This window comes from Neolamprologus multifasciatus, chromosome 14 (assembly GCF_963576455.1).
Source record: "Neolamprologus multifasciatus chromosome 14, fNeoMul1.2, whole genome shotgun sequence".
In the NCBI taxonomy this organism is placed as follows: domain Eukaryota; kingdom Metazoa; phylum Chordata; class Actinopteri; order Cichliformes; family Cichlidae; genus Neolamprologus; species Neolamprologus multifasciatus.
The window spans coordinates 4,481,483-4,496,529 of NC_140452.1; positions in this window are offsets into that span (position 1 = coordinate 4,481,483).

Below are 15,047 nucleotides of genomic sequence, written 5' to 3' on the forward strand. Positions count from 1 at the left end.
TGAGGAGTTGGCAACACTGATGGGAACATAACTGACTGAGGAGACAGAAAGGGAACGCCGAACATGGAAACGTGGAACACGGGAGGTAAAGACTAGAAAATACAAACATAACACAAGCAGAAAACAACTCAGAGACTCAGTCAAATAATAATAATTAAACCAGAATAGAAATGAACAAATCCATAAACACAGAGCCAGGACGTTACCGGGACACGCCCTGTTACCCTGCGACTGTCATGTCTGAGCTTCTTGCCCGTCTCGTCTGGTTTATGTTTGAGAATTCAAAAAACAGAATCGGACTGAAAGCAATGCTTCTGTGTCCTTTCCTGATAAAATATGTCGTCTAAATAAAATCGAATCACTGGTTCGTGTTCCTGTCGGGTCTCACGGGATTCATGTCTGTGTGCATGAAAAGAATGGAGGGTTTGGTGGTGGAGCGAATCGTTTCACCGCTCACATCAGACACAGACTTTCACACATCATTTGTATTAATTCTTAATACATTATAAACTCAAAGTGCCTGACTCGACTGTGTTATAAAGAGCTCAAATTTGAGTTCAAATAATAGCTGTCGCTTCTTTTAAAGCTGATTTCTTTTGTTTCTTTCTGCTCTTTCATGATTTCGTGATTTACTGTGAGACCAGGCCGGACGCCTCGTGCAGGATGGAGAAACTAACTGAACGCGCTGGTTCTTCTTGAGATCGACTAAAGCGCTAAAACCTTTCACAGCTGTGTAGGACCGGATGGTTTTCGCTGAAACACCACTGTCTATGGACGTAAACATCTGTCACAACTTCACCCGCTGGATAAATAGATCCAAGATAAAGTTGCTCAACCGGGATTTGCTAATCCGGTTTATTCAGTTCATCAAAGTAGCCAGATTCAACCACCTGTGATGATGACTTGCTCGTGTACTAGCTGAGCAGGGGAAACGTATCAGTATCAGAAATCATGATCAGCATCTCTATTGGAGGAATGATGAGAGATGCAAATGATTTTCCTGACAAGATTCACCAAAAATCAGAGAAACAAAAGGTGACTGAGGTCTGGGAAAGCAATAACGTGTCCGGTCCTTCTCCCGCTGATATTAGAGACTCTTTATAACCAGTGTTGGTCAAGTTACTTGAAAAAAGTAATCAGTAACTAATTACCAATTACTTCCCCAAAAAAGTAATCCCGTTACTTTACTGATTACTTATTTTCAAAAGTAATTAAATACTTAGTTACTTAGTTACTTTTTTAAAACACGCTTTACACCCTGAATAGGTGATAAAGTGATAGATCTTTCAGCCAAATTCTACTTTTTCTACATAATCCATCATACAAAATGTAATCAAATGGAAAAGTCTCTTTTTAAAACTTGTTTTATTAGTTTTAATCTTTTAACTTTATCCATCAAGCAAAAATTTAATTATCTGCAACATTCTCTGACTGGAAGAAATTAGTTTAACATTTAAACCTATTTTCTGCACATTCCAGCACATAAAATAAAATATTTTTTGTGTTTACACTCAGTCTTTCAAATAGATGCAAGTAAAACACAGCAGAAAATAAATAAAGTCAAAGACTAGCGGTCCTGTTGCTCTATTTTCACCTGTAAAGCAGGAGTGGGGTAGGCGGAGGATTACCCTGGTGCAGGTGTGCAGCGGTCAGTGGAAGGATACGGCAGTTTCTCTGTGAGTTTCCCATTACGTCGTAGCTACTCGGTGCTTGCTTAGGGTTTTTTTTTGCTGTAAAAAGAAGTTTTCTTCCCACGCACAACGGACACTAATGTTTTTGTCACTTTTTATGGAATCAAACTCAAAGTAAGGTCAGTACTTCCACGCTTTAAACGCTGCACGCTCATACTCTCTCTGCACTCGATATATGATCCATTGTTGATCTGCACACAGCTGTTGTCACGAACGTCGCACTCGCTTACGTCACTGTCATGAGACATTCTCGCAAAAAATCACGGTTTTAGTAACGCAGTAACGCAGCGTTCCTACGGGAAAGTAACGGTAATCTAATTACCATTTTTGCAATGTAATCCCTTACATTACTCGTTACATGAAAAAAGTAATCAGATTACAGTAACGCGTTACGCGTTACTGCCCATCTCTGTTTATAACATACTTTTCCACTGCACAGAGAATGTAAACATGAAAGAGAGAAACAAAAGTCTGTTACAGGAAGTCCAAGATAACAGAGGCGAACACAGAATAAAGGTCAGTCAGAAAACTCAGCGTGAAGGAGAAGATAAGACGAGGAGGAGAAAGAGATTAAGAAAAGCAGAAAGAAGTGAAGAGGGACAAATGTGCACTCATCGACTGATCTTTCCTTTTATTGCTCTTTGTGATTTATTCCTTAATATTCAGAGCGAGCAGCAGCAAACACAGGTCAGAAATGTAAAATAATCTTCAAACAGGTATATTTGACCTATTAAAAGGTCACAGAGACAATTAATGTTTTCTGTTTTTAAATCAAATAGGAAAAACAAGATTTCTGCACATGCAGAGAAAATATTAATCAGCTGAGGGTTTCGAGCGGTCTGCAGGGGTGTGGCTCGCAGCGATTACGTTTAAACTTTGACGTTTAAGATAAAGAAAAATAAAATATGTGCACTTTTATAGGGGAGTAAATTCTGTCTGGAGGATTTGAGCCAAATCGTCCAAAACTTGATTGGCTGAAACAGTAATCCATGTAAAAAACAAACAAAAAGCACATCCATAATGCTTGAGCATTAAAATTTGGAAATGTAGGGCGGCATATGTGATACGCACAAAGTGGTCGGTGTTCACCTCACCTGTGACACACCTGATGGCTCCAGCAGGAAAGTTGTGGGCAGCGTAACCAGTCTGCTAGCTCGCCAACAATCAGCTGTACAGTCAGGCTAAAGGCTAATCTGGTGGCAGTAAACATGGTTTGAAACTGGCCAATGGGTGGACAACAGGGCAGATTTACAAGTCAAACCAGGACAGTACGCTAAGCCCGGCAGCAGCTGTGCAACACTAAGTGAAACAAAAACATGAACAGGCAGTGGTCAGCAGAAAAAGACACTGGGACCTGTTCTATTGCTCTTTATTGTTGGACTCTATCAGAGTAGCTTTGCATCATTTCCAGTTCAAAATAAGCCTTCAAATTTTGGTCATGTTTAATATGAACACCCAGCCTTTGGAGAAATATCGGCTCCCTTTTAACCCTTTAAGACCTACCATAGAACCAAGTCCGCCAGAGCTTATATTATATTTTTACATGCGGTGGAGCCATTTTTGGGAGCATTTCAAGTTGCTATACATCAATACAACCATTATAGCCCAAATTTGAATAATATGTCTGCATTAAGTGCATAGTAATTACATAAATTGCAAAAAAGTGCAGTAAACTACAAAAAAATTTAAAATCGTTTTTGTTTTTTTAACATATATTTCTAGTTATAGAAATTTAAGAGGCTTATCCCTCAAAACTGTAAATACAAAAAAGTTGCGCAAAATAGTTTCCCACCACAGGAAATTTATTTTAAGTGTCTTCATAGTTTCATTTTTGAAATACACTTATTTTTCATACACTGCAGGAAAAACAAATATAAATATTATAGTTCAAATTTGCAAAAAAGCAGCATATGCATCAAAATAAACTATTTCCAGCAGTGCAATATGAGTCCTAAGCATCCCAGAAACCACACAGAAAGTCATAAAGTCAAACATAACTTTTAAAAACACCAGTATAGGCTCATGAGGCCCTGATGGTAAAAAACTACATTTCCGCAAAATGACGTCACTTCCGGTTTCGGGCAGGTCATGGCGGACATGGATAGTTCACGCTGATGGAAGTAGGAAGTGTTACAAACAGCTGATCGGATCGGCAAAGCGTGTTTCTGGAATATTATGTTTTTGTTGCTGCAAGTGCTTTTTATGCAGTTTTTGCAAAGCTATATGTGGAAGGAAACTGTGACCGAGGACAAGCTGATGGCATAAGATGTAAGTACAACTCCTCTGGTTTCATATGCAAAAAAAATTATTCCCTAGCTTATGTGGTTGCCGTGCTACCGGGGTTTAAAAATAGTTACGCAAAATGGAGCGTGCCCACTCTGACCGGCTTTAAAGGTCTCCAACAGTGACCAGGCTTTCAAACTGGACATGTTACCTTTGTCCTGTATGCTTACAAACTCACACCCTACACTTGACCCCAGCTGAGCTGGTGATGAACTGGTGGATGTTAAAGGGTTAAAGAAAATATACTTTGATATAAATCATGCCGACTGTAGGCTCAGGAGGTACAACAGGTCATCCACTAATTGAGAAGGTTGATGGTTCAATACCCGATTGCTCCAGTTTGCCAAATAACCTTGGGCAAAATACCGAACCCCAAGTTTCTGTGTGATGCACCCGTTGGGGTACATATGTTAGAAGGCACTAAGATGTGTGAATGAGGCATGTTACATAAATCGCTTTGAATGAGCAGAAACATGCTTGATACAGACCAGGCCTTTCACATTTCTTTAAATTAACGAAGCAGATTTTAGGTCCCGGAGTCGTCGCTCATGCATCGCTTTAGCTCACAATAAGTAAGCATGTGAACTAAACTGTGTTCACCATTAGACCGCAAGTCACCAACCTGTGTTAAATTCCTCTGCTTCACCTGCTGTGGTCTGATTCGAGCTTCGTTCGTGTTGCAGCCACTTCGTGAACGGACGTCTGAATCTATCGGAAACAGTTTCTGTCACGTACTCTGATAGAAGCCGCGACACGGAGCCTGGCTCACTGCTACAGATTTATTCTACACTGTTGCTCCAGCTCCTAGTGAGATCTGTCCCAGAGAGGCAGACCTACTGCTGAGTGTACCACACACACACACACACACACACACACACAGTGTGAGCTCTATATTCTGGAACAGTCAAATCTTAACCAGACTGCCCTAAAAACACAGTTTTCTTTTCCTCTTTCTGTTTTTTCTCTGTGACTCACTGCGAGCTTGCAGCAGTGAGCCCCAAAACTTTACTGACCCCCCGCCTCGGGGTACAGTCAGCGCCTTCCCCACCTCCCCATGATGCCATTTTGTCAGACGCACCAGGTGGTCTCTGGCATTTGTGCATTGATGTGTTTTAGAGAAGCACAAAGTCCATGTTAGGAGGTTGGAGAGCTGGCGGTAGCGGGCAGCTGTCTCAGCGATCAGGCTGTGGTTCGCTCCGAGGTTTGACCTTTGAGTTTCAGATCTGTCCGTCACAAACCATTTCACATCGCACAGATCAGGCCAACTCCTCCTTCTGGCCAGACGCAGTTTTCTGCACCGTCTTTTCAACATCCTCATACTGATGAAGTGCACATTCACCAACGCAGTTTGTAGAGGGTACAGCAGCCGAGGCCTAATGTGGCCCCGAGGCTCCGTCGCAGGTTCCAAAGCCTCAGCATGGTGACAGTGAAAACGTTCAGTTCAAGGGGGCTTCACACTTCGCACACACATGAACAAATGAAGGGAAACGGTGCACCAGACCCCGAGTGAGCCCGTTATGCCTGCTGTGTGGTTGGTTGAACTAACCAACACGTTCTCACTCCCAAAGCGTAACATTTTATGCTAGGTGACAAATCGTCAACATATTACGTTTTCAGCTACCCACCACGTTCCTAAATGACGACCTCGGAAAAATGAGGAAATATGAGAACCGTATGGACTCAATCTACACATGTTCGCTCTTTTTCTTCAAATCGCTTAGAAACACGCTATTTAACATCGTTAAAGTCCTGGTTAAGATCAGGAAAAAGGTTATGGTTAGGGCTAGGGATAAGGTTAGGTTTAGGGCTGGAATACAGGGCTGGAACGTCTATTACCGCGGGAGCGTCATTGCACTGGATTTCGGCCATAACCCGCCGCGTACTATAAGAACGCCGAAGGTCTCCTTTTGCGTTCCTCAGGAACGCCGCGGGACGTGACAAAACGTCGCCATGTTACGCCTCGGGAGTGAGAATGGGCTGAACTAACAGATCATCTAAGAAGTACGAGGAGTTCATTAGTCTGACTGCAGGTTGTCCGAGTCTCTGCAGTTCAGCTTTCTATGTGAGATGGCGAACATTCGATGATAACACTGATTTAAATAATGCAGCTTCTAAATACAAAAACAACAACAGTAAAAAAAAACCACCTGGTGATGTCATGGCGGCTTTTACAGACATATCGAGTCTTCAACAGCTCGCAGCGTGTCACCACTCTGAACTGAGGAAGCGGGCGTAGTTGTTTTCTGTCAGATAGTCGAGCACAGACAACGCCCCATGTGTGAGGATGTTTTCACCTGATCATCTGTGTGTGTGTGTGTGTGTTTAGCATCAATCCCCTGATGCACGTAGCACAGTGCACCTGTGTATATCTGCATGATTCAGTTGTGTGTGTAACTGCTCTGGGTCCACAGTCCCTGGAGTACACTCACCTAGTCAATAGAGAACATAATGTTGTGAGTTTACCCATAATGCCCCAGGGGAGCGGTGGTTGAGTGAACTCATAGCGGTTTGACTGGTGTACTGAGTGGACCCTCGGGACGAGAGACATGGAGAGAGGCAGATAGTGATGTGTTTCCACAGCGAACACACACACACGCACACACACACACACGCACACACACACACACACACACACAGAGCTCACCTCCGTACAAAATCACTTAAATGTCAAAGCATTCAAAAATAAAAAGCCGGCAGCCTGCGAGGCATCGCTGCTCCGTCCAGGCGATCTAAGACAAACGTCTTAGATCGCCTGGACGGGGCCGCACAGCTCGCCACAGCTCAGCTGTCTCCACCGTCTTTATTCTGAGTTTTGGGATCTCCTCAGAATTTTAACTGCTCACATAAAGAACACAAAACTAAAAATGAACATAACTGATGATTGCTGAAATAAAACCTGAGCATTTGCACAGGTGAGCATGCAGCACTCCACCATCGTCTCCACTGGGGGGCCGGGCTCTAACACGCGGACAGACGATTGGACCTGAGGGAGCACCGACTCCGGTCAATACTAATCTACTGAGGCTCTAACCTCAGTGACCTCTGACCCTGGGACGCTGACTGAAGACCACCCACCGTGATGTTTAAACCTCTGAATATTTGGCACGTTTAGTGTTACAGAAAATCTGATTACAAATAAATGTTTAATTTAATTCGTTCAGCTCATTTTGCAGTTTCGAACTTCTCACTGAGACCTTTTTTTTGTAGCTCACCTGTATGGATGATAAAGTTTGAAATATTAGGGGCGTGGCCTCTTTGACTGACAGGTGGAGGTAGCTGCTAGCTGCCTGCTCAGCTTCACCGGTTGATTTTCTCTGATCAGTTAATTGTACTAACGGAGCATCTGATGAAGCTCCAGCACAGACACAGGGAATATTCAGTGTAAACCTGGTTTAATTATTGTGTTTTTCTAAGACTTTTTGAGAAATTGACGGCGTTTAAACAGCTACATGAAGCTTACAGCATCAACTTCTTAAATCTTCCAGTCAGTCTGCTCTGGTGTCGATCGCTTCAGAGGCTCATTTTAAATAATTAAGTAGCAAAAACACCCCAACGTCTTCCCCTTTTCATGCTCCGGATCCAGCGTGTCACTTTCAATTTCCAAAAAGCATCAGCTTCCTGCCACACACACGCGCTTCCCACCATCAGCTTCCTGCCTCAGCTCCTGCCTCAGTCACTTCTGTCACTGTCAGGCTCTGATCCAAAGCTTAGCTGGGGGAACATCCTGACTTCATCCTGCACTGCAGTACTAACACACACACACCTGTCCTACAGATGGGTGCAGGTAAAGCTGTGTTAATTGGTGTGTTTACAGGCTCAGGACTACGATTAACCTCCTTTGGATGCTTTTATCTGCATTAACGCTCGCAGCAGAGCGATGATGGTTAGCGTTATTAGTGATCTGAACCCGTGACCTCGCCAACATTAGCAGCGCTTTAAACAACAGCCCGAGCTGGAGGTCAGGATGACGTCCTCCTACTTGATTTCATAGGTTTTTTGGGTTTTTTTTTAATTTAATTTAAGATTTTTTCTGCTCACTTCCAGCTCCACACTGTAATTCTTGATGCAAAGCTACTCTACTCTAGTAGAGTAGCTTTGCATCAATCCTTTTCTTGTACAGGGCTCTGGTGCAGCTCCTGCCGTTGTTAGATACTCTGCTTCTCCTTTGCTGCAGGTTTGTCTTTACAGCTGCTCTGTTGAGTTTCAGATCAGGCGACTTGATTACTGAAGAATCTCACATTTCCTCTTCTTCATGTAGAAAAATTAAAAGATGATAAAAGTTTATATTTCTCACAGTCATGATAATATTGGCTTTCAGCCGTTCCATACACTAAAAACAAACTGCGTCTGTGTGGATGTATTTGTGATGCTGAAATGCAGAGAATGTGTTTGGGACAGAATTGATAAGAGAGTCTTTTAAGGATGCTGAAACCTCGAGAAGATGGCTGTCCAGGATGGTAATTTGGACGGTTCATTAGTTTTAGAGATCAGGGAGAGTGTTTGTCCAGCCTGGAGCCACACTGGATTATCTGCGCACACACACACACACACACTCTTAATAAAGCCCCAGTACACTCAGAGACAGCGAGCCTAAAAAGAAAGCTGCATTTTTCTGGTTTTGTGTTTTTAAGCACTTAATAGACTAACTCCATTACATCTCCATTAAATCAGGAATGTTTCTCTCTGACATCAATTTTCTTTAAACGTCACTAAAACCTCAGTGTGTTTTAAATCTGATTAGCCACAGCAGCTAGCAGCTGCCGTACGCAGCTCAAATTAAATCAAATCAGTGCAGGAATTTGGTTTTTTTTTACTTTACATTTGCTCCGTTGGTGGCGGTTTAAAATTCTTTAATGAAAAACGTTAGCATGTTAAAATGCTAAACTGTGGCCTCAGTGCGAGGAAGCAGCTGCGAACAGACTTATCTATAGCCTGGAGGCTGAAGGAGGGTTTGTGGATGCAACAACACGGCCTGTGTGCTCTTCCTAAACATGCTCTGAAATATCTCACATTCCTGAACGCAGCTGCAATGCGACTGGAATCCTTCGCAGTCTTTTCCCTTTTCGTGGTTTGTTTCTGCAGTTCGGCTGAGTTAACTTAAGTGCAGTTTACAATGTTGTGCAAAAGTCTTGAGCCACCCTTCAATTCTTTATATTTTGCTAAGAAACTGTAAAATATGTGCAGGAATTATTGAAATTTGCAAGTATAGACAGAAATACAGCATGGGTGGCTCAAGACTTTTGCACACTGCTGTTTATTTCTAGTTTAGATGAATGCCTGCACATTTATAAGTCTTAATAAAGGCATCTCAGTTGTATTTGTTGAAAATTAGGGTGATTTTACACATGAACTCTGGATAAAGTGAGGATATTTCTCAGGTGTAGCACAAAGCAGGAGATATTCTGGTTCCAGTGACTGTGAAATGCACTTTGCAGATAAAGAACTATGTAATATGTGCATATTTGACTGACTTCAGTAACTTTCAGGAAGAGTGGTGAAGTTTGTCAATGACTGCCTAATTTATAATTACAAATTGAAAATGTTGCAATCAGTCTGAGCCGGTCTGAACTGACGAGCGCAACTCATCTGCAACGCAACTCTCAAACAGCGGACAGCTGCTTTTCAGCTGTTTGTATTCTGGTTACATTCTTATGCATATAATAAAATAAAAACTGTCATAGTCTGTGTATGTAGATGCCAACAGGTTTGTGATTTTGATGATTCCAGGAAAATCCAAGAAAACAGGATTCGTGAAGTTTAACTGAGTTGGAAGTTAGCAGGGAGTTAGCTTGCTAGCTTCCATCTGAACATGATATAGCATGTTCTGACTGAGAGATTTCTGACAAATTCAAACGTACAGCTCTGCTATCACTTCCAACATAAATGAAGACAGAAAACGAAACAGCAGTGACGTTTGTAGGGTTACTGAAGTTGGGCTAGCTGGTATATAATGATATGCTACGTGGTGGCTAGCGACACAGCTATGTTAGCATAGCATAAACACAGTGAAGCTGGAGGATGAACGCTAACCTTTTTCCACTCGATAAAAGTTAATGTGAGGGTTCCTGATGGTTAGGGACAAATGCAATCACATGGCAGGATGCTGTAAAAGGACCAAACTTCAGTCAGAAGAACAACTGAGAAAATACATCCACAATACGAGGTTAGTCATTAATATACTGCTGCTGGGCTGTAGCTACATCGTGAGGTTTAAAAACTGAGCTTTAAAATAAACAGTGGTAATAAAAACCGAGAGAGGCCGACAGTGATCACTGACTGCTTTTAGGGGCTTGTTCAGATTAAATAGAACAAGATACAAAACATTAAAACATGTTAAAAACACAACAGCCTTAATAAACGCAGAGTAGTTTGGACCCAAAAGCAGGATTCATACATCATCACTGAAAGACCGGATCGTCACCAACCAGTGTTGCCAACTCCTCAGTAAGGAAAATCGCTATTGGCTGTCCTAAAAGTCGCTAGAAGTCGCTAAATGACGTCATCACCTAATTTGCATAATTGGTCATGCTAATGTAATTATAATCTATGTTGTTGGAGAGAGAAATAACATCGTGGAAGAGACATAAAGTGAGTAAAAACGTCCTGAATGCATTTAGAATTTATTTAGAACTACAAATTAAATTTATTTGAACAATTATTGTTTTTGTAATGTCACAATTCCAACCCTGCTCCTTTACCCGGGCTTGGACCTGCAAAAGTGACCCGAAATAGGCACTCTGGTGGAGTTACTTTGTGTGTGTGTGTTTATAAGTAGTTTTAAACCTTGTGATCCACAAAACAGCATAAGAGTAAAAGAGTAAAATAAGAACTGACTGCGTTACAGCACCCGCTGCTTGTTGAGAGTAAAAGTGATATGCGCTTTCACGTCTTTTTTTAGACGTTATATTTAGCGAGTTTTCAGGGGGTCTGAAAACTCGCTAAATATAGTGACAAAGTCGCTAAGTTGGCAACACTGTCACCAACAGATGACCAGCTTGACCCCATTCAGTCGCAATCTGATAGCAGACTGACTCTTTCATACTGCTGTTTTACACCAGCTTGGTTCATAAACAAGTTGGTCTGTGTTTAAAATCCGACAGTAAAAAAAACCCCCAAAAATAAACCCCTTGATCACTGATTTTAATTTTTTGTCTTCCTCTTAGTTACCATCCTGTTTTTTTTTACTTTCAGTGTGAGCCATAATGTGGTCTTTGGTTTGTCATGTCCTCAAGACGGATTACAAAAATCTCATCTTACATATTTGTGTGTTCTGCAGTAAAAATGAGGACAGCCCAGTGAAAGATATCACTTAATTACAGCGGCATCTCAGGGGTTTCCAAGAACTTTGGTAGTCCATAAAACCGTCAGGACCTTTTCCTGAACTCGGATTGGATTTCAGTTGTTTTTGAGTAGGACTGCTTCCGAGAATTAACCCACTGCTATTTAATGCTCTTTGGAAGGGAAACATAGACTTAAATATAAAAGATCTTCCTTTCCAAGATAAATTCAGAGTCTATTTGTTCGTGCTCTCTGGAAGCCATGTATAGTCTTAGGCAGGCTCTTAAATAATGCATCTTTATTTTTAACCCCCCCACAAACTGACATGTTTGTCCTTTCTGTAGGCAGCGTTTTGACTTGACCTTATGGTACAGGTCACAGAAAAAAGGTAGGACATTCCTCCAAAGTGGCAGAGAAGCTGTGGGAAAGTCTCTGCTGTCCCACAGTGACATATTTTGGGGGCAGAATCAGTCACAGTGAGCTTTAGTTTAAGAACTGCAAACCTGCACAACTCCAACATCGTCAACACTTTTAGGTTTGTGGTGAAAGTTTTTGTATCCATCTTCGTTGTAGATTCTGTGTTCCTCCTATTTATATTTGATTCCTGCACTGTTGGCGTGGAGCACCCGTAATTTTGTTGTACATGTACAGTGGCAATAAAGGGCTATTATATTATATTCTTTTATCTTCTCTTTCCATCTCTTTGTGTGTCACAACTGCCGGGTTAAAAGTCCACTGTTGAATTCCTCTGCTAATGTGAAATTATTTGCCCTCTAACTGAATTTGTGCCGATTTCTCAGCTGTTGGAAACAATCGTGCCCATTCATTTGCTCGCCGCCTTCGTACGCTTTCCGCCTCCCTGAACCTCCGTCCCGTTTCCACGCGCAGAAGCTGAAAAACAGGCCTTGTCCATCCAAACACATGCTATCTCTATCAGACATTGTGCAGATTTAAAATGGGAATCCAGCTTATTGATGTGGTTTCAAAAAAATGCTGCTGCTACTCGCAAAGAAGCTAAAGAAATGAGATTTGTGTGAGTGTGTAAAACCTCAATAGTGCGAAGAAAAAAATTCAGCCCCCCGCGCTTTTGGCTTCAATTTGAAACTTAACTACAGTGCAGTGGTTGTTTTGGTCATCAAGTGGTTTCAGTGAAGGAAGTTTAAAATTTTCTTCTCTTTTTCCCTCCTCTTAATGAGCGGATATCATAATCATCATTGTCTCAGCTGCAGGCCTGCCGGCGCTCCGAACAGATGGAGCACTTTCATTAACTGGATCACCAGCAAAGCGCGCACACACACACACACACACACACACACACACAGACAGAAGCTGGAAAGTCACGCAGATAAAAGTATATTATCAGTGGAGTCATTCATAAGAAACCACACACACAGATGAAAATCCGTCTCTGGAGGAAGAAACACTCGTGCAGGCAAAAACAGGCAGAGTGTGACAAAAATATAGCTGAACACCGGAACATAAGTGTTCAAAGAGTTCCTGGTTTAAAAACATAATTTAAGGATGCCTTAATTGAAGCTATATCAGTAATCAGCCCCTCAGAGTGATATCAATTAAAGATCAAATAAGGTTCTCTGTCAGTAATACTACTTCTTACCGCAAGATGGTAAATGGCCTGTATTTGTATAGTGCTTTACTTAGTCCTAAGGACCCCAAAGCACTTTACACACCCATTCACACACTGGTGATGGCAGCTACATTGTAGCTACATTGTAGCTACCGGTACATAGCTACAGCTACATTGTAGCTACATTGTAGCTACATTGTAGCTACATTGTAGCTACCGGTACATAGCTACAGCTACATTGTAGCTACATTGTAGCACAGCCACGCTGGGGCGCACTGACAGAGGCGAGGCTGCCGGACACTGGCACCACCGGGCCCTCTGACCACCACCAGTAGGCAACGGGTGAAGCGTCTTGCCCAAGGACACAACGACCGAGACGGTTCGAGCCCGGGCTCGAACCGTCTCGAACCGTCTCGAACCGTCTCGTCTTTACCTCAGTGCGCCACCTTCTGGTTTAAAGTCTTATTACACACAAAAAATAGAACCCGGCCCCGTTTAAAGTCTTTAAAGACTGAACCTTCTGGACATCCAGGTCCTGCTGAGCTGGTTTGTAGCTGACACAGCAAGGAGGAAAACTGGCTCCAAGTCCAAGTCCCTGATTATTGGCTGGAAAATGATGGACTGTGCACTGTGGGTGTGAGGTCAACCCTTTAAAACCAGCATGTTTCAGGGCGTTTCAGGTCTGCAGCATGGACGTTGTCTGAATCCAAGAAAACAGATTATGAAATAAACTTTTTTTTTCTCCAAACCCAGTTTGCTGGTTGATTCCCTTCTAGTCTCACCCGTGGCAATGAGCTGAAGACAGGGACTGAAAGAATAAGCTCAAAGATACAATCAGAGTCCTGCAGGGTGTCCGAGTTCAGCTTTAGCAATAAGATGAGGAGCTTATTCATTCAGGAGGAGCTCAGAGGGGATCCACCGCTCATGATGATTGGGATGTTCTTTGGATGGAGACTGCAGGAAAGCCAGAGGAAAGACCGAGGTCTGTCGTGGAAACACCTCAGTATTGCTTTCAGAAGAAGTCAAGAAGGTGTCTGTTAAGAGGGAAGTGTGGGCATCTCTGCTTCTAGTGATTTTCTCACAGCTTAGATGGACAGATGGACGTTTAACTGCCAACTAAAGTGACCAAAAGAGACATTTTCTTCATCACTTTAAAATCCTAAACTTCCACATTACAGTCCCCCCCATTCTGAGAATCAGCAAACACCATCTCAGTGAATATTTAAGGTTAATTGTATTTCCACTGAAGCTTCTCAAAGGGGGAAGGAAATTCAGGAAAGTCTGTTTGGCTCTTTAGATTCAAACTGCAGACAGTAACGTGGACTTTGACCAGAAACTGATCAGGAATTACTGAGGTCATTGATCAAAGATCAGAAAATACCACTTTTTCATTTAATTAATTTTATTAATCTTAGACATTTCATTGGACAAAAAGGCTTTTTTCAAATATTCAACAACACATCAAGAATTATTCTTGTATAAAAAAGTAAATGTATGAGGTGGCAGGCGACCAATACAAACGTCAGTTTTACAGTTATTTTCCCAACACATTAAAGCTTTAAAAAACACATAATCTCATAATTATGTAGCTCATGACAGCAACAGAAAATGACTTTTCCCTCAAACATTTAGGAAGCTGTGCTGAACTCACACGTGGCATCAAACAGCTCTTCATACTGAAAACATGCTCACTTCTTCTAATGTGTCAGTGCTTCACATACCTCTGCAGAACATGACTGCCGGTCAGTCAAAGCTCGTCTCTCTGTTTAAAAAGACGCCATGTTGACTTCCACAGGCCCTGTTTACACCTCTCAATGTGCATCCACAGCTCCAAGAACATGAGGGGACCAGTTCTTCCAGGATGTCTCTCCCTACATTTTCTTTATGTTTGCAAAGACCAGATGCCAGAGTCCTGCACGGGTCCTGGTTTGCAACCCGGCCCCACATAGCTCGGTAGACTAGCAGAGCTGTGAGCTGTGTAGGTGGTCCTTCAGTGTCGCCCAGACCACCTTCAAAAATGGTCTGAGTAACCAGGTTTCAGTGCGTGAGAACAGCTCCGAACTTGGAAATCAACAGATGCTGGATGTCAGATACCAACAGGGCCAAAGATGGGCTCTACAGTTTGATTCTCACAGAAGTCTGAAACCTTAGAAATAACAAAAGGTACTTTTTCTAAATTGTAATGAAAATATTCCACCACAAGGTGGCAG